This window comes from Mirounga angustirostris, unplaced genomic scaffold, assembly GCF_029215605.1.
Source record: "Mirounga angustirostris isolate CCGP_5_RB_7025 unplaced genomic scaffold, mMirAng1.0.hap1 SCAF_3, whole genome shotgun sequence".
NCBI lineage: Eukaryota > Metazoa > Chordata > Mammalia > Carnivora > Phocidae > Mirounga > Mirounga angustirostris.
This window is the reverse complement of record NW_026991711.1, coordinates 128,836,784-128,862,030: the sequence shown is the minus strand read 5'-3', so window position 1 is coordinate 128,862,030 and position 25,247 is coordinate 128,836,784.

The window sequence follows — 25,247 nt, the reverse complement described above, 5'->3', positions numbered from 1 at the left end:
TAAGTTGTTCTCTCTTTAAAATTTTGAGATAGTTTCTTCTAAAAGATTAAAATATACCCTAAATCTCTAGTATATGGTTTTTTCTACTCCCCTGCCTGATCACATTCTCTCCCTTTTTTTTCTTTTTTCTTTTTTTAAATCTACTTTCTTTTTTCAAACAACTTCTTATCAATTCCTTTTATAAAATTTTTTATAATTTCCATCTTTACAGTCATATTCCATCCCTTCATTATATCAACCCTTATTTTTGTACATATATAAGTTTTTCTTTCGTTAAAATTTTGGGAGGCACTTTCTTCTAACAGACCAAAATACACCCCAAATCTAGTGTGTGGCACTGATCTATATACCAGCCTGATCATATTTGATCACATTCTGTTTTTTTTGTTGTTGTTGTTGTTTTGTTTTGTTTGTTTTTATCTTTATCTTTATCTTTTTCATTTTTTTCTTTTTCTTTTTTCTCTCTTTCCGTTTCTTTTTCCACTGCTTCAGGTCTTTTCTGATTTGTTTAGAGTATATTTTCTGGGGACGTTGTTACTCTGCTAGCATTTTATTCTCTCATTAATCTATTCTCCTCTGCACAAAATGACAAGACAGAAAAAATCACCTCAACAAAAAGAACAAGAGGTAGTACCAACTGCCAGGGACCTACTCAATACGGACATTAGTACGATGTCAGATCTAGAGTTCAGAATCATCACTTTAAAGATACTAGCTGGGCTTGAAAAAAATATGGAAGTTATTAGAGAAACCCTTTCTGGAGAAATAAAAGAACTAAAATCTAACCAAGTAGAAATCAAAAAGGCTATTAATGAGGTGCAATCAAAAATGGGGGCGCTAACCGCTAGGATAAATGAGGCAGAAGAGAGAATCAGTAATATAGAAGACCAAATGATGGAAAATAAAGAAGCTGAGAAAAAGAGAGATAAACAACTACTGGATCACGAGGGCAGAATTCGAGAGATAAGCGATACCATAAGACGAAACAACATTAGAATAATTGGGATCCCAGAAGAAGAAGAAAGAGAGAGAGGGGCAGAAGGTATAATGGAGCAAATTATAGCAGAGAACTTCCCTAATTTGGGGAAGGAAACAGGCATCAAAATCCAGGAGGCACAGAGAACCCCTCTCAAAATCAATAAAAATAGGTCAACACCCTGACATCTAATAGTAAAACTTACGAGTCTCATAGACAAAGAGAAAATCCTGAAAGCAGCTCGGGAGAAGAGATATGTAACCTACAATGGTAGAAACATTTGATTGGCAACAGACCTATCCACAGAGACCTGGCAGGCCAGAAAGGCCTGGCAGGATATATTCAGAGCCCTAAATGAGAAAAATATGCAGCCAAGAATACTATATCCAGCTAGGCTGTCATTGAAAATTGAAGGAGAGATAAAAAGCTTCCAGGACAAACAGAAACTAAAGGAATCTGCAAATACAAAACCAGCCCTACAAGAAATCTTGAAAGGGGTCCTTTAAGCAAAGAGAGACCCTAAAAGCAACATAGACCAGAAAGGAACACAGACAATATACAGTAACAGTCACCTTACAGGCAATACAATGGCACTAAATTCCTATCTTTCAATAGTTACCCTGAATGTAAATGGGCTCAATGCCCCAATCAAAAGACACAGGCTATCAGACTGGATTAAAAAACAAGATCCATCGATATGCTGTCTGCAAGAGACTCATTTTAGACCCAAAGACACCCCCAGATTGAAAGTGAGGGGGTGGAAAACCATTTATCATGCTAATGGACACCAAAAGAAAGCTGGGGTGGCAATCCTTATATCAGACAAATTAGATTTTAAGCCAAAGACTGTAATAAGAGATGAGGAAGGACATTATATCCTACTTAAAGGGTCTATCCAACAAGAAGATCTAACAATTGTAAATATCTATGCCCCTAACATGGGAGCAGCCAATTATATAAGGCAATTAGTAACAAAAGCAAAGAAACACATCGGCAACAATACAATAATAGTGGGGGACTTTAACACCCCCCTCACTGAAATGGACAGATCGTCTAAGCAAAAGATCAACAAGGAAATAAAGACTTTAAATGACACACTGGACCAAATGGACTTCACAGACATATTCAGAACATTCCATCCCAAAGCAATGGAATACACATTCTTCTCTAGTGCCCATGGAACATTCTCCAGAATAGATCACATCCTAGGTCATAAATCAGGTCTCAACCGGTACCAAAAGATTGGGATCCTTCCCTGCCTATTTTCAGACCACAATGCTTTGAAACTAGAACTCAATCACAAGAGGAAAGTCGGAAAGAACTCAAATACATGGAGTCTAAAGAGCATCCTACTGAAGAATGAATGGGTCAACCAGGAAATTAAAGAAGAATTAAAAAAATACATGGAAACCAATGAAAATGAAAACACAACTATTCAAAATCTTTGGGATGCAGCAAAGGCAGTCCTAAGAGGAAAGTATATAGCATTACAAGCCTTTCTCAAGAAACAAGAAAGGGCTCAAGTACACAACCTAACCCTACACCTCAAGGAGCTGGAGAAAGAACAGCAAATAAAGCCTAAACCCAGCAGGAGAAGAGAAATCATAAAGATCAGAGCAGAAATCAATGAAATAGAAACTAAAAGAACAGTAGAACAGATCAACGAAACTAGGAGCTGGTTCTTTGAAAGAATTAACAAGATTCATAAACCCCTGGCCAGACTTATCAAAAAGAAAAGAGAAATGACCCAAATCAACAAAATCATGAATGAAAGAGGAGAGATCACAACCAACACCAAAGAAATACAAACAATTATAAGAACATATTATGAGCAACTCTATGCCAGCAAATTCGATAACCTGGAAGAAATGGAGGCATTCCTAGAGATGTATCAACTACCAAAACTGAACCAGGAAGAAATAGAAAACCTGAACAGACCTATAACCACTAAGGAAATTGAAGCAGTCATCAAAAATCTCCCAAAAAACAAAAGCCCAAGGCCAGATGGCTTCCCAGGGGAATTCTACCAAACATTTCAAGAAGAATTAATACCTATTCTTCTGAAACTGTTCCAAAAAATAGAAATGGAAGGAAAACTTCCAAACTCATTTTATGAGGCCAGCATTACCTTGATCCCAACAGCAGACAAAGACCCCATCAAAAAGGAGAATTACAGACCAATATCCCTGATGAACATGGATGCAAAAATTCTCACCAAAATACTAGCCAATAGGATCCAACAGCACATTAAAAGGATTATTCACCATGACCAAGTGGGATTTATCCCTGGGCTGCAAGGTTGGTTCAACATCCGCAAATCAATCAATGTGATATAATACATTAACAAAAGAAAGAACAAGAATCATATGATCCTCTCAATAGATGCAGAAAAAGCTTTTGACAAAGTACAGCATCCTTTCTTGATCAAAACTCTTCAGAGTATAGGCATAGAGGGTACATACCTCAATATCATAAAAGCCATCTATGAAGAACCTACAGCAAATATCATTCTCAATGGGGAAAAACTGAGAGCTTTCCCCCTAAGGTCAGGAACGTGGCAAGGATGTCCACTATCACCACTGCTATTCAACATAGTATTGGAAGTCCTAGCCACAGCAATCAGACAACAAAAAGAAATAAAAGGCATCCAAATCAGCAAAGAAGAAGTCAAACTCTCACTCTTTGCAGATGATATGATACTTTATGTGGAAAACCCCAGAGACTCCACCCCAAAACTGCTAGAACTCATACAGGAATTCAGTAAAGTGGCAGGATATAAAATCAATGCACAGAAATCAGTGGCATTCCTATACACCAACAACAAGACAGAAGAAAGTGAAATTAAGGAGTCGATCCCATTTACAATTGCACCCAAAACCATAAGATACCTAGGAATAAATCTAACCAAAGAGACAAAGGATCTGTACTCAGAAAACTATAAAATACTCCTGAAAGAAACTGAGGAAGACACAAAGAAATGGAAAAATGTTCCATGCTCATGGATTGGAAGAACAAATATTGTGAAGATGTCAATGCTACCTAGAGCAATCTACACATTCAATGCAATCCCCATCAAAATATCATCCACTTTTTTCAAAGAAATGGAACAAATAATCCTAAAATTTGTATGGAACCAGAAAAGACCCAGCATAGCCAGAGGAATGTTGAAAAAGAAAAGCAAAGCTGGCGGCATCACAATTCCGGACTTCCAGCTCTATTACAAAGCTATCATCATCAAGACAGCATGGTACTGGCACAAAAACAGACACATAGATCAATGGAACAGAATAGAGAGCCCAGAAATGGACCCTCAACTCTATGGTCAACTCATCTTTGACAAAGCAGGAAAGAATGTCCAATGGAAAAAAGACAGTCTCTTCAACAAATGGTGTTGGGAAAATTGGATAACTACATGTAGAAGAATGAAACTGGACCATTTCCTTATACCACACACAAAAATAGACTCCAAATGGTTGAAAGACCTCAATGTGAGACAGGAGTCCATCAAAATCCTACAGGAGAACACAGGCAGCAACTTCTTTGACCTCAGCCGCAGCAACTTCTTCCTAGAAACATCGCCAAAGGCAAGGGAAGCAAGAGCAAAAATGAACTATTGGGACTTCATCAAGATAAAAAGCTTTTGCAAAGCAAAGGAAACAGTCAACAAAACCAAAAGACAACCGACAGAACGGGAGAAGATATTTGCAAATGACATATCAGATAAAGGGCTAGTATCCAAAATCTATAAAGAACTCATCAAACTCAACACCCAAAGAACAAAGAATCCAATCAAGAAATGGGCAGAAGACATGAATAGACATTTTTCCAAAGAAGACATCCAAATGGCCAACAGACACGAAAAAGTGCTGAATATCGCTCGGCATCAGGGAAATCCAAATCAAAACCTCAATGAGATACCACCTTACACCAGTCAGAATGGCTAAAATTAACAAGTCAGGAAACGACAGATGTTGGCGGGGGTGCAGAGTAAGGGGAACCCTCCTACACTGTTGGTGGGAATGCAAGCTGGTGCAGCCACTCTGGAAAACAGTATGGAGGTTCCTCAAAAAGTTGAAAATAGAGCTACTGTATGATCCAGCAATTGCACTACTGGGTATTTACCCCAAAGACACAAAAGTAGGGATCCAAAAGGGTACATGCACCCCGATGTTTATAGCAGCAATGTCCACAATAGCCAAACTGTGGAAAGAGCCAAGATGTCCATCAACAGATGAATGGATAAAGAAGAAGTGGTATATATATACAATGGAATATTATGCAGCCATCAAAAGGAATGAGATCTTGCCATTTGCAACAACATGGATGGAACTGGAGGGTATTATGCTGAGCGAAATAAGTCAAACAGAGAAAGACATGTGTCATATGATCTCACTGATATGAGGAATTCTTAATTGCAGGAAACAAACTGAGGGTTGCTGGAGTGGGGGGTGGGGTGGGAGGGATGGGGTGACTGGGTGATAGACACTGGGGAGGGTATGTGCTCTGGTAAGCGCTGTGAATTGTGCAAGACTGTTGAATCTCAGATCTGTACCTCTGAAACAAATAATGCAATATATGTTAAGAAAAAAAAAAAGGAAGAAGAAGAAGAAGGTAGCAGGAGGGGAAGAATGAAGCGGGGGAAATTGGGAGGGTTAGACGAACCATGAGAGACGATGGACTCTGAAAAACAAACTGAGGGTTCTAGAGGGGAGGGGGGTGGGAGGATGGGTTAGCCTGGTGGTGGGTGTTGAGGAGGGCACATTCTGCATGGAGCACTGGGTGTTATGCACAAACAACGAATCATGGAACACTACATCTAAAACTAATAATGTAATGTAGGGGATTAACATAAGAATAAAAAAAATAAAAAAAAACAAAAAAACTATTGACAGCAAATAACAAGCTAGTTTAAGAAGAAATTACTAACACAATTACAGAACAATTTAAAAAATAAAGTAAATAAAACTAATATTTGCATAAGGTGAACTAAAACTAAAACTCTGCACATAAAAAAATTTCTAGTGTAGATGTTTCTATTTAAGAACAAAATTAAATTATTCAACATAAGAAGCCATTAATAAAGCCCTCAGGAAAGTAGCACTAAAGAAAATATGGTTTGAAAAAAGAAATTAAGTAATGAGGAAGTGGAAAATCAGAACTTTTCAAATCCAAGATCTGGTTCTTCTAAAACAAAAATAAACCACAACATGGCAAACAAAAAACCCAAATAAAGAACCAAAACTACATTAAAATTGACAAGACCCTGTCTTCGGCTTTTGCTCATGAATTTGATTCGTAAGCATCTCATGAATTTGGTTTACCATCTGCAGTATTTAGATAACCAAAATACATTTCTCATATATATTTGGTCTTAGTCCACAGTTCCTATCTCACAGCTCCCCCAAACACTTGGAATTTCCTAAAGGAGGTGACTTTTGCAAAGTTTCTAAGGATGGGAACTGGTTGCCAGTGAAGCAACCGTGTGATTAGCGGCCTGGATCTTTCAGTCCCACTCCTGAGCTCTAGGGAAGGGAAGGGGGGCTGGAAGTTGAATCAATCACCAATGTCCAATGATTTAATCTATTATGCCCATGTAATGAAGCCTCCATAAAAACCCTTCAGAAGCAGGGTTTGGAGAGCTTCTGGGTTGGTGAACATGAGGAGATTCAGGAAGAGTGGTACGCCTGGAGAGGGCCTGGAAGCTCCTTGCTTTCTTCCCATACCTTGCCCTATGCATCTCTTCCAGCTTGCTGTTCTTCAGTTATATCCTTTTATAATAAACCGGTAATCTAGTAAGTAAAACATTTCTCTGAGTTCTGCGAGCTATTCTAGCAAATTAATCAAAGCCAAGGAAGAAGTTTTAGAAACATCTTATTTAGACCTGGTTGGTCAGAAGTATAGGTAACAACCTGGATTTTCAACTGGTGTCTGCAGTCCAAGGAGGAGGTTAAGGAAGCATCCAATCTATAGCTGGTTGGTCAGAAGTACTGGTAACAATCTGGGCTTATCACTGGCATCTGAAGTGATTGTGGAGTCAAAAGGTAATCTTGTAGAACTGAACCCTTCACCTGTAGCCAGCCTAAACAATAAAAATTAAAAAGAAAAATTCTGAACAAGGACATTATAGGCTACATTTTGCAGGGGAAATAAACTTTGTAAAATTAGTCCAGCCAAGTTACTAAACAAATAAAAACAACCAAGCAAACAGCAATTCTTGGGAGGATCAGTACCCAGTCACTACAATATATTATCCCAAAATGTACAGTTTCCAGAAAAAAATTATGAGATGTGAAAAGAAACAGGAAATCATGACCCATATATAGGGGAGAAAGCAAGCAATATAAACCGCTTTTGAAGGCCCTTGACTTAGCAGACAAGGACATTAAAGCAGCATCTATAGATATATTCAAAGAACTAAAGAAAACCACACAAAGAAATATAGAAAAGAAGATGATAATGTCTTATCAAATAAAAAATATCAGTAAAAATATAAAAATTATTAAAAAGAACCAAATAGAAATTCAGGATTCAAAAAATACAATAATTAAAATGAAAAATACAATGTAGATTCTCAGAAGTATGTTTAAGCTGGCAAAAACAACAACAACAAAAAAACGAGTTGGCCAAATTGAAGACAGAACAATAGAGATTATGCATTGGAAGAACTCAGAGAAAAAAAGAATAAGTAAAACAAAGCAGAGCCTCAGAGGAATGTGAGACCTCATTAATGGGATCAACATATTTGTAATGTGAGTATTAGAGGACAGACATGAGCAGAAAAAATATTTGAAGACATGATGGCTAAAAACACCCCAAATTTGATGAAAAATATTAATCTACGCACCAATTCAGTAAAAAATTTCCAAGTAGGCTGAACACAAAGATATCCACACGTAGTCACACCCCAGTCAAAATGTTGAAGCCAAACACAAAGAGAAAATATCAAAAGGTACAAGAGGAAAATGAGTCATCTGTACAATAGGTTCTGTACAACAGAACCCCAATAAGATTAATAGTTGAATTTTATCAAAACAGTAGAGACTAGGATTAGGGTGACGTACTCAAAAGTGCTGAAGGTAAAACATGGTCAACCAAGAATTTTATAGCCAGCAGAGCTATTTTTCCAAAATGAAGGAGAAATTTATTTTCCTTCATGAAAAGATATTCTCAGATAAACAAAAAGAGAGAGGATTTGTCTTTAGCAGAATGGCTTACAAGAGAGTTATGCAAGAAGCAAGTGGTATCTGACAGTAATTTGAACAGTAAAAGAAAAAAAGAGTAACATAAAAGTAATTATGCAGATATACAATGGTGGTATAATTGCATATTTTTGATTAATTTTTACTGGACTGACTTAGAAAGCAATTGCATAAAACATTAGGTACATAACTGCATTGTTTGACATTACAGAAATATATTTGACAACAACAACACAAATGGGTGGTTGTATTGCAGTAAAGAAATAACAACGCACAGTAACTTAAATCCACAGGTAGAAAAGAAGAGAATCAGAAAGGATAAATATACCAAAGTCTATAAATATACATTTGCTTTCATTTCCTCTCAGTGTCCTTCAAAGGGAATATACTGTTGAGTGTGTAACATATAGACATAAATAATGGTAATAGCACAAAAATATTGAGGTGGGGATGGAGCTATATAGTAGTAAAATTTCTATATTGTACTGAACAGAAGTCAGTATAAACTGAAATAGACTGGTATAATTTAGAAAGTATATTGTAAACCACAGAGCACTCACTAAGTAAATAACTCAAAAATAAAATTTTAAAAAATTACAGAAATTAAAATGTTATACAACAAACCTATGCACTTAGTACAAACAAGACAATAAGGAGAAAGAGAGATGAGAAAAGTCATGGGACACATAGAAAACCAAAAGCAAGATTACAGCTTTAAACCTAACCATATAAATAATGACATTAAATCTGAATAGACTGTTTAAGCAGTCCACTCAAAATGTGGATTTTGAGAGACGGGATAAGAAAAAGATCCAACTATATCTGGTTTAGACTCAAACATACAAAGGGATAGAAAAAGTTATATTATGCAAATAACTATAAATGAGCTAGATTGTCTACATTAACATCAAAGAGACTTTAAAACAAAAAATATATTTTCTATAAGGAGGAAATACTTCTCAACTCATTTTATGAGGCCAATATTACCCTGAAGCAAAAACGACAAAAAACATCCCAAGAAAATTACAGACTAATATTTCTTATGAGTGCACATGCAAAAATACTTTTGCAATATACTAGCAAATTGGATTTAGCAACATATAAAAAGGATAGTATACCATGACCAAGTGGGTTTTATGTCAGGAGTATAGAATTATTTAATAGCTGAAAATCAAGTAATATAATATACCGTATTAATAAAATAATGGATAAAATTCATATTATCATCACAATAGATGTTGAAAAAACATTTGACAACATCTAACAGTCTTTCATGATAAAATAATCAAAATAGAAGGGAACATTTTCGACCTGATAAATGATATCTGTGAAAAACCTGAAGATCTCATCATATTGTTGGTAAAAGATTTCTTCCAAAGATCAGAAAAAAGATAAGGGTGTGTGCTCTTGCTACTTTTATTTGATATTGTACTGGAGATTCTAGCCAGGACATTTAGGGGGAAAAAAGCAAAGCAAATCAAGCAAAGAAAAGGAAAAGGAAACAGAAAATGCATCCAGATCAGAAAGGAAGATGTAAAGCTATTTCTATTTGCATGTGAAGCAAACTAGCATATATAAAATCCTACTAAAACCACTAAAATGCTATTAGAATTGATAAATCAATTGAGCAAGTTGTAGGATACAAGAAAAAGTACAAGAATCAATTGTATTTCTACCTACAGGCAATTACATTTTGAAAATTAAAGATAATTCCAGTTACAATAGCATTGAAAAATAAAATAATTAGATATGCGTTTAACAAAAGAAGGACAAAACTTGTACTCAGAAAAATTTGTACTCGGAAGCCTTGCGGAAAAAATTAAAGAAGACCTATATGAATGAAAAGACATTCCATGTTCATAGGTTGGAGGACTTAATATTAAGATGGCAATATTCCCCAAATTGATCTATGAATTTATAAATGCAATCCCTATCAAAAATCCCAGGTTCTTTTTTAATGCAAATTGGCAAGCTGATCCTAAAATGAGCAGGTTACAACAAAGCATCAGAAATAACTGATTTTACCTCAGTTTTTCTCCAAACTTTTTGAGAATTGATCATCTCTATGCTATAACAAATTGTTCCATATGTTGGAATATGTTTACATATTTCAAACTCATTATGTGCCATATAATTTAAGTGCTAATACTTAACCATGTTTAGGGGTGCCTGGATGGCTGAGTCTGTTAAGTGTCTACCTTCAGCTCAGGTCATGATCTTGGGGTTTTGGGATCCAGCCCTGCTCCAGGCTCCCTACTCAATGGGGAGTCTGCTTCTCCCTCTCCCTCTACCCCTGCCCTCACCCCTGCTCGTGTGCATGCTCTGTCTCAAAAAACAAATAAAATCTTTAAAAAAAATACTTAACCATGTATAAAAAAATAAAGAAAACTAGTTATAAAAATAGGTGTTGAAATCATAAAAGAAACATTAGAAAGGAAATTCAACATTATATTGAAAGGATACTCCACACAAGGAGGTATTTTTCAGAAATGCAGAGTTGCTTAATATTTATATCAATATTATATGACAAATTAATGTTAACATTGTAAAAGGGGAAAAAAGCAAAGCATTATTTGAATATGACATTTGACCAAAATTGCCACACTTTTGGGGACAAAAGAGGTCTTAGCAAAGTAATGTAAAGGTTCTTCTTAATATGAGAAACTATACATGACAACAGATAGAAAATGTTTTTTAGGAATGTGAGACTCTAGAGTCAAAATTACTGAAATAATTAGAATTATAACAAAGATATTTTGTCCTAATTATCCAACTTTGTCCCAGAAATGTTCATCTGTATTACAAGATTTTAAATAGAAGTAAGATACATAGGCATAACAAGATCAAATTATCATTGTTTGTAAAAAAAAAAAAAAAAAAAAGAGGGGGGAGGCGCCTGGGTGGCTCAGTCTTTAAGCATCTGCCTTCAGCTCAGGTCATGGTCCCAGGGTGCTGGGATCGAGCCCCGCATCGGGCTCACTGCTCAGCGGGAAGCCTGCTTCTCCTTCTCCCACTCCCCCTGCTTGTGTTCCCTCTCTCACTGTCTCTCTCTTTCTGTCAAAATAAATAAATAAAATCTTAATTAAAAAAAAGCATGGGCAGGTTTTTAAAAACTTAATACAGAGGGCATATGCTAGCAATCACTGATTTTTACACACTGATTTTTACAGACTCAATGAGAAATAGACAGTAGGATTTTTTTTAGCTAACTTTTATTTAACCGACTCACCAGATTAACCCAATACTACTATTCCCTCCAAAAAATGAATCGCTGAATTGCACCACACTCAGAATGCTTGATGTTGGCCACAGCATTAATTCATGACTTCCACACTCACCTTTTGAACTGTTTGCTTACCAAGAGTGAGTTACATAAATGTTCAAAGATCTCTTTATGCTGTTTGAACATATGGTTGCAATTAAACAATTTGATTAAATTTTATATAAACTGATAGAGTGTGCAAAGTAAGTGCTATTCTGCAAAAACAAAACTGATTACTTGGAAAAATGGAATGAATATGAGTCTCTACAAACAAGACTGCTATTGTGTTACACACAGGGGATACAATATGTAAAAATTTAAAATAATTCACACTCCGATTACACACATCTTTAAGTTTCCTTACCACTTTTAAGAAGCCAATACTTGCGGGGTGCCTGGGTGGCTCCGTTGGTTAAGCATCTGACTCTTGATTTTGGCTCAGGTCATGATCTCAGGGTCCTGAGATTGAGCCCCGTGTGGGACTCTGCACTGAGTGTGAAGCCTGCTTAAGATTTTCTCTCTCCCTTTCCTTCTGCCCCTCCCCCTTTCCCTCTCTTTCTCTCAAATAAATAAATAAATCTTTAAAAAAGAAGAAACCAATACTTGAAATTGTAGAACACATTATATGCAAATCCCTTCAAAGATAAGCATAGAAAAAATTTTGGTCCCACGTCAATATATTTTCAAATGCTTATGCCTTTGTCTTTGTTTTCCGTGAAAATAGTTTTAGCTATGTATGTGTCATTTTATGATTCTCACTCTTCCTGATTTTTTCCTGATCACTCTTCAGCAGTGTCCTATATAATCAATAACAGTGGTGTGTTAATGCTGCGTATATCCAGGGAACCATGACGGAACCCTAGGCGAGAGAGGATGTTTGAAGAAAAACTGAAGTCATGTTTGTCTGCCTGACAGTCTGGTGAAACGGGGATTCAGAGTCAAAAAGGGAGAATAGTTACAGAAAAAGAAGAAGGAGCAATATTTTTTGCACATCTGAATTTGTGGCATGGAAGAATGTAAGTATGCCAGATATTAAGAGCATTATAAAGGAGTGGGATTTTGAGCCCTGTTTATTTTCTCCTTCTACAATTAGCATGCATGACTTTTACACACAGAGGAAAAAACAGCAACAACAATGTATTATCAAGGAATGTAATAATTCGATTAGGAACTTAAACTGTACCGACTGAATTTTAGGTAATTGTGTTTTAAAGTTAAAGCCATATAGAAATGTAAATGTCTACTAATTTCTGTATTTCTGACATGAGAACGAACGGGCCATGTGTTCCTGCCACTGTTGTTTGTGGGTACATGTGCAAAAGGCACAGAGGGGAGAGGTTAAGGAGGAGAGATGCGGGGAGGGAGAAGAAGACAGCTAATCTAGAGATCAGTGCCCAGGAAGAGAGAGTTGGGGTGGCCCTCCAACACAGAGGGAGAAGAGTTACTTTTTCCATTTCTGAATGTTGGCTCATTAATAAGAGTTAGTTCTTGGCACATACACATTCCCAGAAGATGGAATATGTCTTTCTCCTTAAATTCATGTAGGCTACCCAGAAACTCATGAATTCCTGGAATTTTTATTAAAATTTTCATACAAACAAGCAATCATTTTGAAACTCTAGTTCCTGGTAATGATCTCCATGGATGTCATCAAAACATGCACTTGCACTCAAAGACAGAAGATGAAAGAAATGGGGAAGACATTTTCTTAAAGATGGATTTTTATTAAAATGCTTATTTTTTTCTTTATTCATTCACATTGCGTATTACAGAACCATTAGTAAATTGTTATTTTTATGAGTCTGTTTCACTCAGGAAATTTCTTAATTCATTACATTTTATTAGATCAGCAGTAATGAACCAAAAACAATATCATTTATTTTTATTACTACTGTAGGTTAAATCACAATGATTTATATAGCCAGATTGAAGCAATGACTGTGTAATTACTCTGTTATTGTCAATGATATATTTTTCTTAAATAAGACACTTTAACCACATGTAAAATCGATAAATATAGAAACTTGGAAGTGGAAGTAGACTAGCTACCCAGCCACCATTTTGTATTTAAGATATGATGTAGATCCATTCAGGATGATGGGCATGGATAATGTAAAGAAACAGGCAAAACAGTGGTATTGATGAGGTGACAGTGATGGGTCTCTTACTGCTGGGATTCGTGGTTTAGAATGTTATTCATTGTATCATAAATTTAAGGGGCTCATTCCCTTAAGTTTAAACAGAATATGACCATTCCAGATGGACAATTGTCTGCATTTTTTGGTCTCTTTCTATGCAAAAAACTATTTTCTAAGCATTTCTGACCATTTTCCTTTAATGTCTTGTAAGTCCAACAGTCATAGCATGTTAGTCAATGTTCTTTCCGGCCAACCTCCTGAAGCCTTATGTCACTTCCATTACTCCTATCTTCAACAGAAATAGAGAATCACTACTCTGATACCTTTATTGTAATCTTTAGACCACTTAAAGACCTATCAAAATTTTTTTCTCTTTCTCAGTAAATGACCTTAATACAAATACAAGATTTCAGTAAATGAGTGTTAATAAATCAAGCCCAACAAGTTTTGGGTTTTTTAGTAATGTATTAATATTTGCAGCTATCATGGAAGAATTACCTTCAAAATATCTAGAGGAAAAACAATTGTGGGTCTACCATCCATTATCCATAACCTTGTATCCAAAAGCACCGAAAGCCAAAAAATTAACTCATTTGGCAGAAAAACTTGTTGTGTGGCTATTCATAGCCTTTATTCTACTCAGTGTGATTATTCAACTATTTTGTTGCAGTTATATTAATGTGCTTGATTACAGAGTGTTGTCCTAGAATCCATTGTGAGTGTTCCCTAATATGTAGTGAATGCACCATATTACTTTCCAAAATTGAAAAAAAAAAAACAAAACCTTTATTCTGAAACACATCTGGTCCAAGAGTTTTGGACAAAGGGCTGTGAATTTGGTTTGGAAAAGTGAAATGAGGTCTCCTAAGTAATTCTAAGCTATTCCCCCGGTTTCACTGATTTTTAAATATTTCATTATATACTCTACTCTGCCTAATGGTTAATTCAAAAGTGTAATGAACAGTACAAAGTCAGGTAGTTATACACCTTGTTACCAGTACTGAGATACTATGAGGATGGCATTGACACTCCACATGTAGAGGATATCGCAGATGGTCCTGTCGTAAGCAACTTGGGTGAGAAAAGATTAGAAATATCGTGTCAAACGGTTTTGGAGATACTGAGGTCAGCCTAGAGAACCAAAAGGGAAATGAATGTTTTACACATAGAAATCCATCTGACTACACAGCTTTCTAGAACATGAAGAAAGAATATAATCAGGTTCTTGTTGGATTATAAACTGTCATCATGATCCCAGAATACCTCATTCTGGTTTCTCAACTGCTTTTGACACGGCGCAGTCTTTTCTCACCGAGTTATTTTATGTTCTGGACTATGAAGAGTCAAGTGATTCCCAAAGTCTGATAAGTCACTGCTATTTCTCTTTCTGTAGAGAAGTTTTAATGTTTTGGAAACAGCAGCTGTTCTTCAGTGTAAACTGAACTATACTATAGCCCATATCATTGCTACTAACTTAGAGCACTCTGAGTGAAAATAAATACAAAAAAGTTCTGGTTCTTCTTCTTCCTTTTCCTCTCATCCATCTCTTCTTCACTTCGGTCTTGCCTGAGCAGCCTTAGGGGCAAACAACTTCAATTTCTCTTCGACAGTGTGAGTAGGACAGCACTCTCAATGAACACACAAGGACTCAAACACAAAAGTGTGCTCGTACAGCTGTGAACCATTCACCTTTTGGCAACAATGGAGGCTCTGCTTAACAAAAAAGGACACACAACCTAAGTAATTTTAAAATATTTTGTCATTTATATACACACCATGGCAGACTATAATTCGGAAGTGTGATACGTTACAAACTATCTTTATGGCTATTACTGAATGGCGGTTGCTGATAGCAACAGTGGGTTCTGCCATTTGTGTGCTCCCTTTCTCTTTCTCCTTCTATACGTGTGAGCAAGGGAGCACCTGGGTCTTTTAATTCTTCCTTTCTTCCTTTATTTATTTTTATGTGTCTACGTCACTACTTGTCTTGAAGACCTAATGTCATCAAGGTTGGTTTACTCAAGTGAAAATGCTTCTATCTGATAAATTCAAAGACAGAAAGTCACTCATGTTTTTCGTATTTCACAAGAAACCAGTGAGGGGTGGGGAGCAAAGATGTTCTTAAAGTTAAAATAATATTTAAGTGTTATTTTGGTTGTGTAATATTATTGAAAATGTTTAATTTATGAGCAGTTCTTAATTCAATCAAGTCCCAAAGTTAATGATCCAAGCATTACAGTTTTGTCAGCATACTCTTGAACTTGTTAGGCTAATCTGCCCAAAGTGTGGTTTCTTGTTTAATTTTTTTTTTCTTAGTTGGTCTATAATTTACGGTCTGTCAACTCATGAATTTTTGAGGGGTGATACAATCATTATTTGTTGTATTCATTAAGTTCACTAAAAGATTTAATTTTTTTAAGAGAATAGACTCAAAGAGAAAAACCCTCAAGAGAAGTGAAAGCATGGGCTTTGAGGTAGGCCAAATAAGGCACCATGGACCTTGGGGAATCTTTTTAAGGATGAATATAAAGCCAATCCCACTACAAAGCAGGAGTTACAAAGAGAAAAAACATCTCCCATGTGCCGACTCTGTTCTTCTCCTGCTCATACCCCTCTTTCCCTAGGCATCATCCTTAATATGTTAGGGAACAGGATCTTTGCTTAGGAGGATTCACATTTAGAGGTACAGTTCGGTCAGTGCAGGTATTGATATTAAATCTAAATGTAACATTTCATGGTACTTTAGGAATCTCTCATTATTTTCTACTGAAAATACCCCATATTGAATTAACAAAAGCTTTCATGACTTAATTTGAATCTGTGATTGCTGGAACAGAACCTAAAGCCTAAGGGGAATTATTAACAATTTATGAGAAATCTTTAAGAGACTGAAAGGGCTAATAGATATAAAAGAAAATTTAAGTTAAGGTAGGTAAGCTGATTAGTGAGAGTACCAAAGAGCAAAGTTTATAAGATTTGAATTATATTCCTTGAAAAATTTTATGTTAATAAGTTCTCTAAGGTGGATAAATAGATAAAATCTCAAAAAGCAAAATTTCAAGTCTCTCTCTTTTATCAATTACTTAAAATGTTAATGGGGTATCTAATAGTCTTTTCCCCCCTGTAAAAATAAGTGATTATTTCAAAATATGAAATGTAAGTGGTCAGTTTGTGTAGAATAGAGTGACAGAAAAAAAATTAAGAATTGGAAAGAAGGAAAGGCAAAGGGCAAAAAGCTTTATTCAACTGAATCAGCAGAAAGTGAGACTTCTTAAAACTTAAAATCCAGAAAGAGTTTGGTCCAATTTTCCTATTTCTTCTTAAAGCCACAGTTTTCTTTTATCCTGGACGTGGAATGAGCTAATAGACAGGACCTCCCATTTACTTCAATTCCTTGCCTGCACAAATTGCTGAGGAATTACTCTTTCTCACTGAACTCTATCATGTGTGACTGAAAGAAATAAAGATACTGCCTTATTGGCTGTGGAGAAAGGAAGCAGCATTTTAGAACCAACACAGAGGTCAGCATTTGTTTGTACCTAAGCTTGGTGTCACCATTCGAGTGGCTTCCAATTGAATAGTTCTATCCCTGTTCAGTTGATAGCCCAACTCACAAAAGAAAACATCTTATTTCTGATACTCCCCATCTGAGGAGACAGAGGCTGCCATTAACCCATTAGAAAAGCCACTGGCACACCTTGGTATTAACAGAAAAATTCCAGCGTAAACATTGTTTTGTGTAGAGCTGAAAGGCTTAAGCAGTGTCAAGTTCTGGTGGCCTGTGTGTTACTGCCCCTCAGGTAGGAGGAGATTCCAAACCTTAAGTTTATATAAGCATCTCTAGATTTGTGAAATGTTCTTTTGAAAAAGTTTTGTCAAAGCATAATTGAACATTAAACCCCGATTGTTCTTTAAAAAAAACTTATTTTGGTAAGAACACTGACCATGGTATCTACCCTCTTAACAAAATGCTAACTATACAATGCAGTAGTTTTGACTGTAGGTACAGTCTCTGTCCAGCATACCTCTAGAGCTTATTCATCTTGCTTAACTGAAACTTTATTTCTGTTACTTAGTGACTCCACATTTCCTCCTCCTCACAGTCCCTGGCAACCACCATTCCACAATGTGATTCTGTTAATTTGACTATTTAGGGACCTCATGTGAGTGGAATCATACAGTATTTGTCTTTCTGTGACTTACTTATTTCACTTAGCATAATGTCCTCAAGGTTCATCCATGTCATTGTATATCGCAGAGTTTTCTTTTTCTTCAATACGGAATAATATTTCATTGCAGGCATATAACATATATTCTTTTTCCATTCACCTGTCAATGGACATTTAGGTTGTTTCCACATCTTGGCTATTGTGAATAATGCTGCAATGAACATGAAAGTGCTAATGTCTCTTTGAGATTCTGACTTCAATTCTTTTGGGTAAACCCCCAGATACGGGATTGCTGGATAATATGGTTGTTCTATTTTTCAGTGTGGGGCTTGAACTCACAACCCTGAGATCAAGACCTGAGCTGAGATCCAGAGTCGGACGCCTAACCAACTGAGCCACCCAGGTACCCCTGCTTTTTCTATTTCTAATTGTTCTCCATACATTACTCTTCCTTGAGATTCACAAGGCCCTGAAACATTGGGCTCAAAATGATCTCTCTAGTATCATTTATTATATTCCTCATTCTTCCACACTCTACAAATCTGAATACTCTTGTTTTTTTTTTTTTTTTTTTCTGTTACTCGAATGTATAGCATTCTCTCTGGCTTCTGAATCTTCTCAGTGTTGTTCCTAAGAAAAATAATTTTCCCTTTCCTTACATAATTCTCATTACAATTTTCAAGTTCTCTAAGGTGGATAAATAGATAAAATCTCAAAAAGATTTTAAATTTGATATTAATTTGACTTGTACTTTTCCAAGGGTAGCACTAACCATCCTTTATTGTAGTTGTCTTTTTGCATATTTTTAACCTTCTCACAAGATTCAAAGTACCATGACAGCAAAGACCAAGTTTATTTTGTTTGCCGTCACACACTTGGCCCACAGTATGTGTTCAATAAAATTTATTTAGCGGATGCATGGATGTCTCTGCTACCACTAGACAGTAACTAAAAGAACTGAATAGCACTTACTGAAATAAGCTGACTTTGTGAAAATAGTTTCAACTTTTAGGATTTTATACTTGATGGTGGAGACATGATTTTATACTTGATGGTGGAAGACATGATTTTTGTGTCCTTTTATTGAAAATAATCATATTAATAACAGGGATAATAACTACTACTAACTTCATTGAGTTTCAATCATGACTAGGTACCGTAGTTAGAGCTTTATTGCATTCTTCCATCCAACCCTTATAACAGCTCAACAAAATGGGTATTGTATTTCCCATGTTACAGATGGGAAAACTAAGACTCAGAAGTAACTTATGGCAAGTAACAATAGGAAAAGTCAGAATCTGAATCCAGATCTACTTTCAAAGGTTGTCCTAATGTCACTAAACTAAATAGCTTATTCAGAGAGATTCAGGGAGAAACTTACACTTCCAACGTTTGCTTAGTTTCTCCTTACTTGTAAAGTATGATACAGATAATTACATGAGAGAAAGTTAACTAAATACGTGACTGAATAAAAAATACTCTTTCTCTCTGACACCATCTGCTTAGAACCGTACCTAACAAACAGCCTTAGATGTAGACATATATCTAACTGTTAGGAGTTTTAATTAATATTTGAGTTCTTCAATTACTCACATATTACAATATCCAATTTCCAGCTTTTCAGGATCTATCATCATTTCTACTTGATGACTATCATTACTTTGTTGCAGGGCTTTGGGATATCATCATCTTTACCATAAATATTGTTGTCGGGGCGTCATGCTAAAAATAACAACCAATACTGTGGGTAATCATTCCATGTCCATTTTTGTGGGGTAGTGACTATGATTATCACCATTTTATATTGCCCCACTGGTATTGGTAAGGACGCAGGGCTTATCAAGTGAAGGTGCTAATAAGTGGCAGAACAGCAACATGAATCCAAGCTGTCTGACTCCAGAGGGAGCGATCTTTAGGTGTCAGTGCTTCTTGCTGAGCAAAAAGCTAAAACAGAATTCCTGCTCTGTCTGCCTTCTGCCCCCTTATGCGGGTCAAATAGAGAGGAAATCTCTATTTGTTAAATATAAACATGTGGTCTGTTATTTCAGAGCATCTCCCAAATGGGAAGATTCATGCAACATTTCTAAGGACTCCCAGAAACATCTATGCAGAACCCAAGAGGTTTCTCAACTGAAGTTGAATTCTAAATAACTTTTAACTTAATTTTAATTCCTTCAGGAAAGACGAATTAGGCTTTACCTGTTCCTTTTTACATATGTTTTACACAAATATTATTTAAATAGCTGCATAATAGAATACAAACCTTATGTTTCAAATTGGTGGTATATTTCTAGTATTTAACAACAAACCCTCCCAGTGAATTAATCACAAAGTTCCTCACATCTGGATTCATTGCCATGATTTGGTGGTAGCTTTTGATCCGACTTGAGAGGGTGTAGGTAATATGTGATAAATTGCTTAGCAAATTAGAAATTAGGACCTTTGACCTGTTGAATTAGGCGAGGGCACCTGTAAATTGAAGAGAGGTAGTTTTCGACACGCAAGGCAAGAAACTAAGTACTCAGTGACAGGTATAACTTCTTCTTTACTATTATGTCTGGAAATGCAGGTTGTTTCCTTAATAGGCTTTGCTGCTTGGAGATTAGACACGCGAGGCAAAATACTGAGCTCACACTTGTTTGGCAGACTTCTTGATATTTACAAAAATATTTCTGGATGCTGCCTTCTAACCAGAGTCATCATTGTTTTAGCAATTTGCCAACTTTCTGAACGTCTTTAAGACTTGCGGCTTGCCAGAAAAATGCCATGGAGAAAATGTAAAATCCTATCGGCTCACTGATATCATTTTGGTCTGATCAAGTATGAAAAAAAATCATTAAAAATATTCTGAGATGACTTCATGTGACCGCTTGACCATCATCATAAATGTTGAGGTTTTGGACTGTCTTATAGACTTCTGCTTTGAAATTACTTTTATTACTAAAAATGGAAAATAGTGTCATGTGAGAACCCGAACGGAGAAACTGTGGTTTAAAAAATATATTAACAAACGTCATCATCATTAACAAAGTGGTCAAGGGCAGCTCCAAACACAGAGTTTCATAAAATCCCACAAAAGAAATGAAGTTTCCAGATATTTTGTAGATACTGATGTTAGATGGAGAAAAGAGATGTTCTCCTATAGATCAGTGGCTAGTCAAGCAAGTTCTCAGCTAACTTGGTGCTATCTCTGGTCTCCAGTAACCATTCTTCTCAGAGAATGTCAATGACAGGACCATGCATAAACATTGTGTGGAGATCTGGAAATTAAATAGCAACATCTGGGTTACTAGTTTCTCTCTCTCTCTTTTTTTTAAGATTTTATTTATTTATTTGAAAGAGAGAGAATGAGAGAGAGCACATGAGAGAGGGGAGGGTCAGAGGGAGAAGCAGACTCCCCGCCGAGCAGGGAGCCCCATGCGGGACTCGATCCCGGGACTCCAGGATCATGACCTGAGCCGAAGGCAGTCGCTTAACCGACTAAGCCACCCAGGCGCCCTAGTTTCTCTCTCCTTTTAAAGATTTTATTTATTTATTTGGGAGAGAGAGAGAGAGAGAGAACAAGTGGGGGAAAGGACAGAGGGAGAAGCAGACTCCCTGCTGAGCAGAGAGCCCAATGCGGGCCTGGATCCCAGGACCCTCAGATCATGGCCTGAGCTGAAGGCAGTCACTTAACTGACTGAGCCACTCAGGCACCCCAGTTATTAGTTTCTCAAGGTAGGATGATCAGTAGTCCTTGGAGAAAGACAGCTTTACATACCACCTTTGATTTTACAGTCTTGAATTGCTCATCTGTAAAGCACTTTTGTTGACTGAAGGAGCTGTGAGTCAGAATGAACAAAGACATATTCACATTATAGCAGATATGTGGACACACACTTCAGTCTAAGTGTCAAAGTTCAGCAGATATTTTTATAAAAGGAATCTCACTTGCCAAGAGTGACACTTGAAAACTAGCTTCACTTAGCATGTCTGAGTCTCATGAAGATTACAAGGCAGCCCAAACACTATCGGAGGCATAAGAAGAAATAAATAAGCACCTTATCTCTCAGTGATTTCACCTTAATTTTCTTCTGACTGATAGAATAAATGTTAAATAACATAGGGTGTTGGTTGGGCATATGTGCCAGGCGATAATTAATGTACATTTTATTTAGAAAGGGATTTGTTAAAATACGCCCCTATCAATCTAATTACTAATAATTGTTCTGAGATTGTTTCTGTATGTGTAATGGTGGTGGCAGTTACTTGGATGTGCCTAAATTTTCCAACTTTCTGAGTTATGTCTTTCTTTCATTTATAATACAAATTCTTCTCTTTTTTTAAGATTTATTTATTTATTTGAAAGAGAGAGTGTGTGCGGCAGGGGGCAGGGCAGAGGGAGAGGAAGAGACAGAGCATCTCAAGCCGACTCCACACTGAGGGTGGAGCCCAACGTGGAGCTTGATCTCACAACCCCTAGATCATGACGTGGGCCAAAATCAAGATTTGGACACTTAACTGACTGAGCTACCCAGGTGCCCCTATAATACAAATTCTTAAGTTCTCATCCTATGCATACAGAAAACCTACTCATTACTTCCCATTAATTATTTCTTTTTTTTTTTAAGATTTTTTTTATATATTTGACAGAGAGAGAGAGATAGGGAGAGCAAGAACACATGCGGGGGAGTGGGAGAGGGAGAGGCCGGCTTCCCCGCAGAGCAGGGAGCCCGATGCGGGGCTTGATCCCAGGACCCTGGGATCATGACCTGAGCCGAAGGCAGACGCTTAACGACTGAGCCACCCAGGCGCCCCCCCATTAATGATTTCTAAAAGCAGGGATTTTCTGAGTCTTAGTTTTCTAGTCACCTCTTGCTCTGATTTCTCACATCCACGTATTCTTGATGTTGCCTGGATCTCACCTCCTGCAGCTGCTTTTCTCCCCATTAGGGGCTCATCCAAAGGTATATCACAGACTCTTGTAATTCCCTAAATCAGTTAGGAAAAATGAGACTCTACAAGGGTGAGAGTTTTCCTCAATGTCGGTATATGTGAGGGGTTTACATCATAGTACAATACCAGAAATGATTGGACATTGAATTCTAGACACCCCTGTTCTTAAAAATGCCTCAGATTTTCCTGCAGAGTTAAGGCTTTCTCTCTGTAGACAACCTTAGTCACCTATACAGCTCCTGCAACTAATTTGGTCATCTGTCCTTTTAAACAACCCTGCCAAACATACTGGTCAGTTGACAGAACAAGCAAGACTCAAGAAGAGATAAGGAAATCCTTTTTTTTACTCTGCTTCCATTGCCACCCACCCCTCACCGCCAATGCTCACTCAAGCCCTCTTTATGTCCTTATTCTTCCCTCTTCCCTGAGTAATATCTGGTAAAGATCCCGTGACTTCTGGTCCCTTTTCTATCATAAACATCTTTAAATTGCAAAAAAACAGACTTAGTTCAGAAATTAGAATGCTCTGTGCTCTTAACATTCAATACTTTGAACCTCATTTTATTTTATTTATTTTATTTTTTTAAGATTTTATTTATTTATTTGACAGAGAGAGACACAGCGAGAGGGAACACAAGCAGGGGGAGTGGGAGAGGGAGAAGCAGGCTTCCTGCTGAGCAGGGAGCCCGATGCGGGGCTCAATCCCAGGACCCTGGGATCATGACCTGAGCCGAAGGCAGACGCTTAACGGCTGAGCCACCAAGGCGCCCCTTGAAACTCATTTGAAATTAAAGCTTCTCCCTCTGGCCCAGTTGGGGGTCTACTGAGGGCAGAACCCCTGAAGCATCATCTCTATTTGGCTTCACACCTCACTGCCCTCCTCTTTCTCCTCCACAGTGAAGAGCTTTGGTCCCTTCAGTGTTGCAAGTGGAGAGAGAGAGGAGAGGTAAAGGGCAGGGAAATTGGCCTTGACTGGAACCCAGATAATTTGGTATTAGTTTCATCTAGGACAGCACATGTTTTAAATTTGAGCCATTTATTTTCTCTTGAGTTGTATTCACGAGTTCTTTGGAGGATCCTTTAGTTGTGGAGACTTCTAACCTATATCCTTCTTTTAATTCAGGCGAAGAATTCATCTGGCTTAGTATTTCCCTACAGGTCCCTAGTTCCCTGTGGTCCATTCTCCATGGACTCTCTCTCATAAAGTGCCACACTTGGGAAAAGTGCATTTAAGTTGATCTTAAGATATCTGTCACCCCTGGTGCTCACTTGCAGCACTGGGAAACACCCAAGCATCCATGTATTTCAGAGGTTCCTTACAGAACTGTGTCTCCTTGCTACCATCAGGAGCCAGCCAGCCACAATCACTCACCTTTAGGAAAGTTTTTCAGAGGCAGGTTCTGAAACATTAGTTAAGCTACTTAAAGAGTGATCTTGAGACCTTTCTCACATAGCTTAGGGTAAAGGGGAAGTCCCCTCTTATTCATCATGATAAGAGAAGTTGAAGGAATGCATGGCAACTATCTTCAAAGAACCCCCACCTTCAATTTCCAGTCTCATTCTTCCAACTGGTCCAACATTATTTGAAGATTGGAGATAGGGGTTCAGCAAAGCATGGCAGTGTTTGCTCACAACCACCTCCTTTGGAGGCCCTGCCTAGGAATGTAGATGCTCATTTTCAAATGTAAGTTTGGGGGCTACCTGTGTAAATATTGTGCATTTACATCTTATTACATGAAAAACAAAACCTCATTTACTCCCTAAGAAGATGCTATAGTCATACTTTGAAATAAAAAAAAAAAACACCTCTCAGCTATAATAAATGGTGGTTCTTCTAAAGACATTGTTATTATGCTATGTACTGCCCTTGGATTAAGGGTGTAAGTAAAATCAGCTAAAGTTTCCTGTTATCTCCAGAGGCATCTGGTGTACATAGAGAATAAAATATGCTTAAGTATATAAATATTTTCTGAACTCCTTTGGTTTTACTGTTCAATAAAAAAGGGAGTAAGTGTTGACCCCCCTCCCCTGTAAAACCCTCAATTTGTTTCCCAGAGTCCATAATCTCTTGTGGTTCATCTCCCCCTCTAACGTACCCCCCTTCATTTTTCCCTTCCTTCTCCTAACATCCTCCATGCTTTTCCTTATGTTCCACAAATAAGTGAAACCATATGATAATTGACTTTCTCTGCTTGACTCATTTCACTTAGCATAATCTCCTCCAGTTCCATCCATGCTGATACAAAAGTTGGGTATTCATCCTTTCTGATGGCTGAATAGTATTCCATTGTATATATGGACCACATCTTTATCCATTCATCTGTTGAAGGGCATCTCGGCTCTTTCCACAGTTCGGTGACTAACATAACATAATAAAAATAATTAATTAATTTATTTATTAAAAATTTTAAAAAGGAAGTGTTAGAGTTGGTGTGGGGAGAAAGGCAGAATGTGGTGGAGTTGGAGGTTTTTTTCTCCCCCATTCTTTGGGAGAACAGTTATTTCAGACACAAAGATGGCTATCAGAAATAAAAATTCAGGGGCGCCTGGGTGGCTTAGTTATTAAGC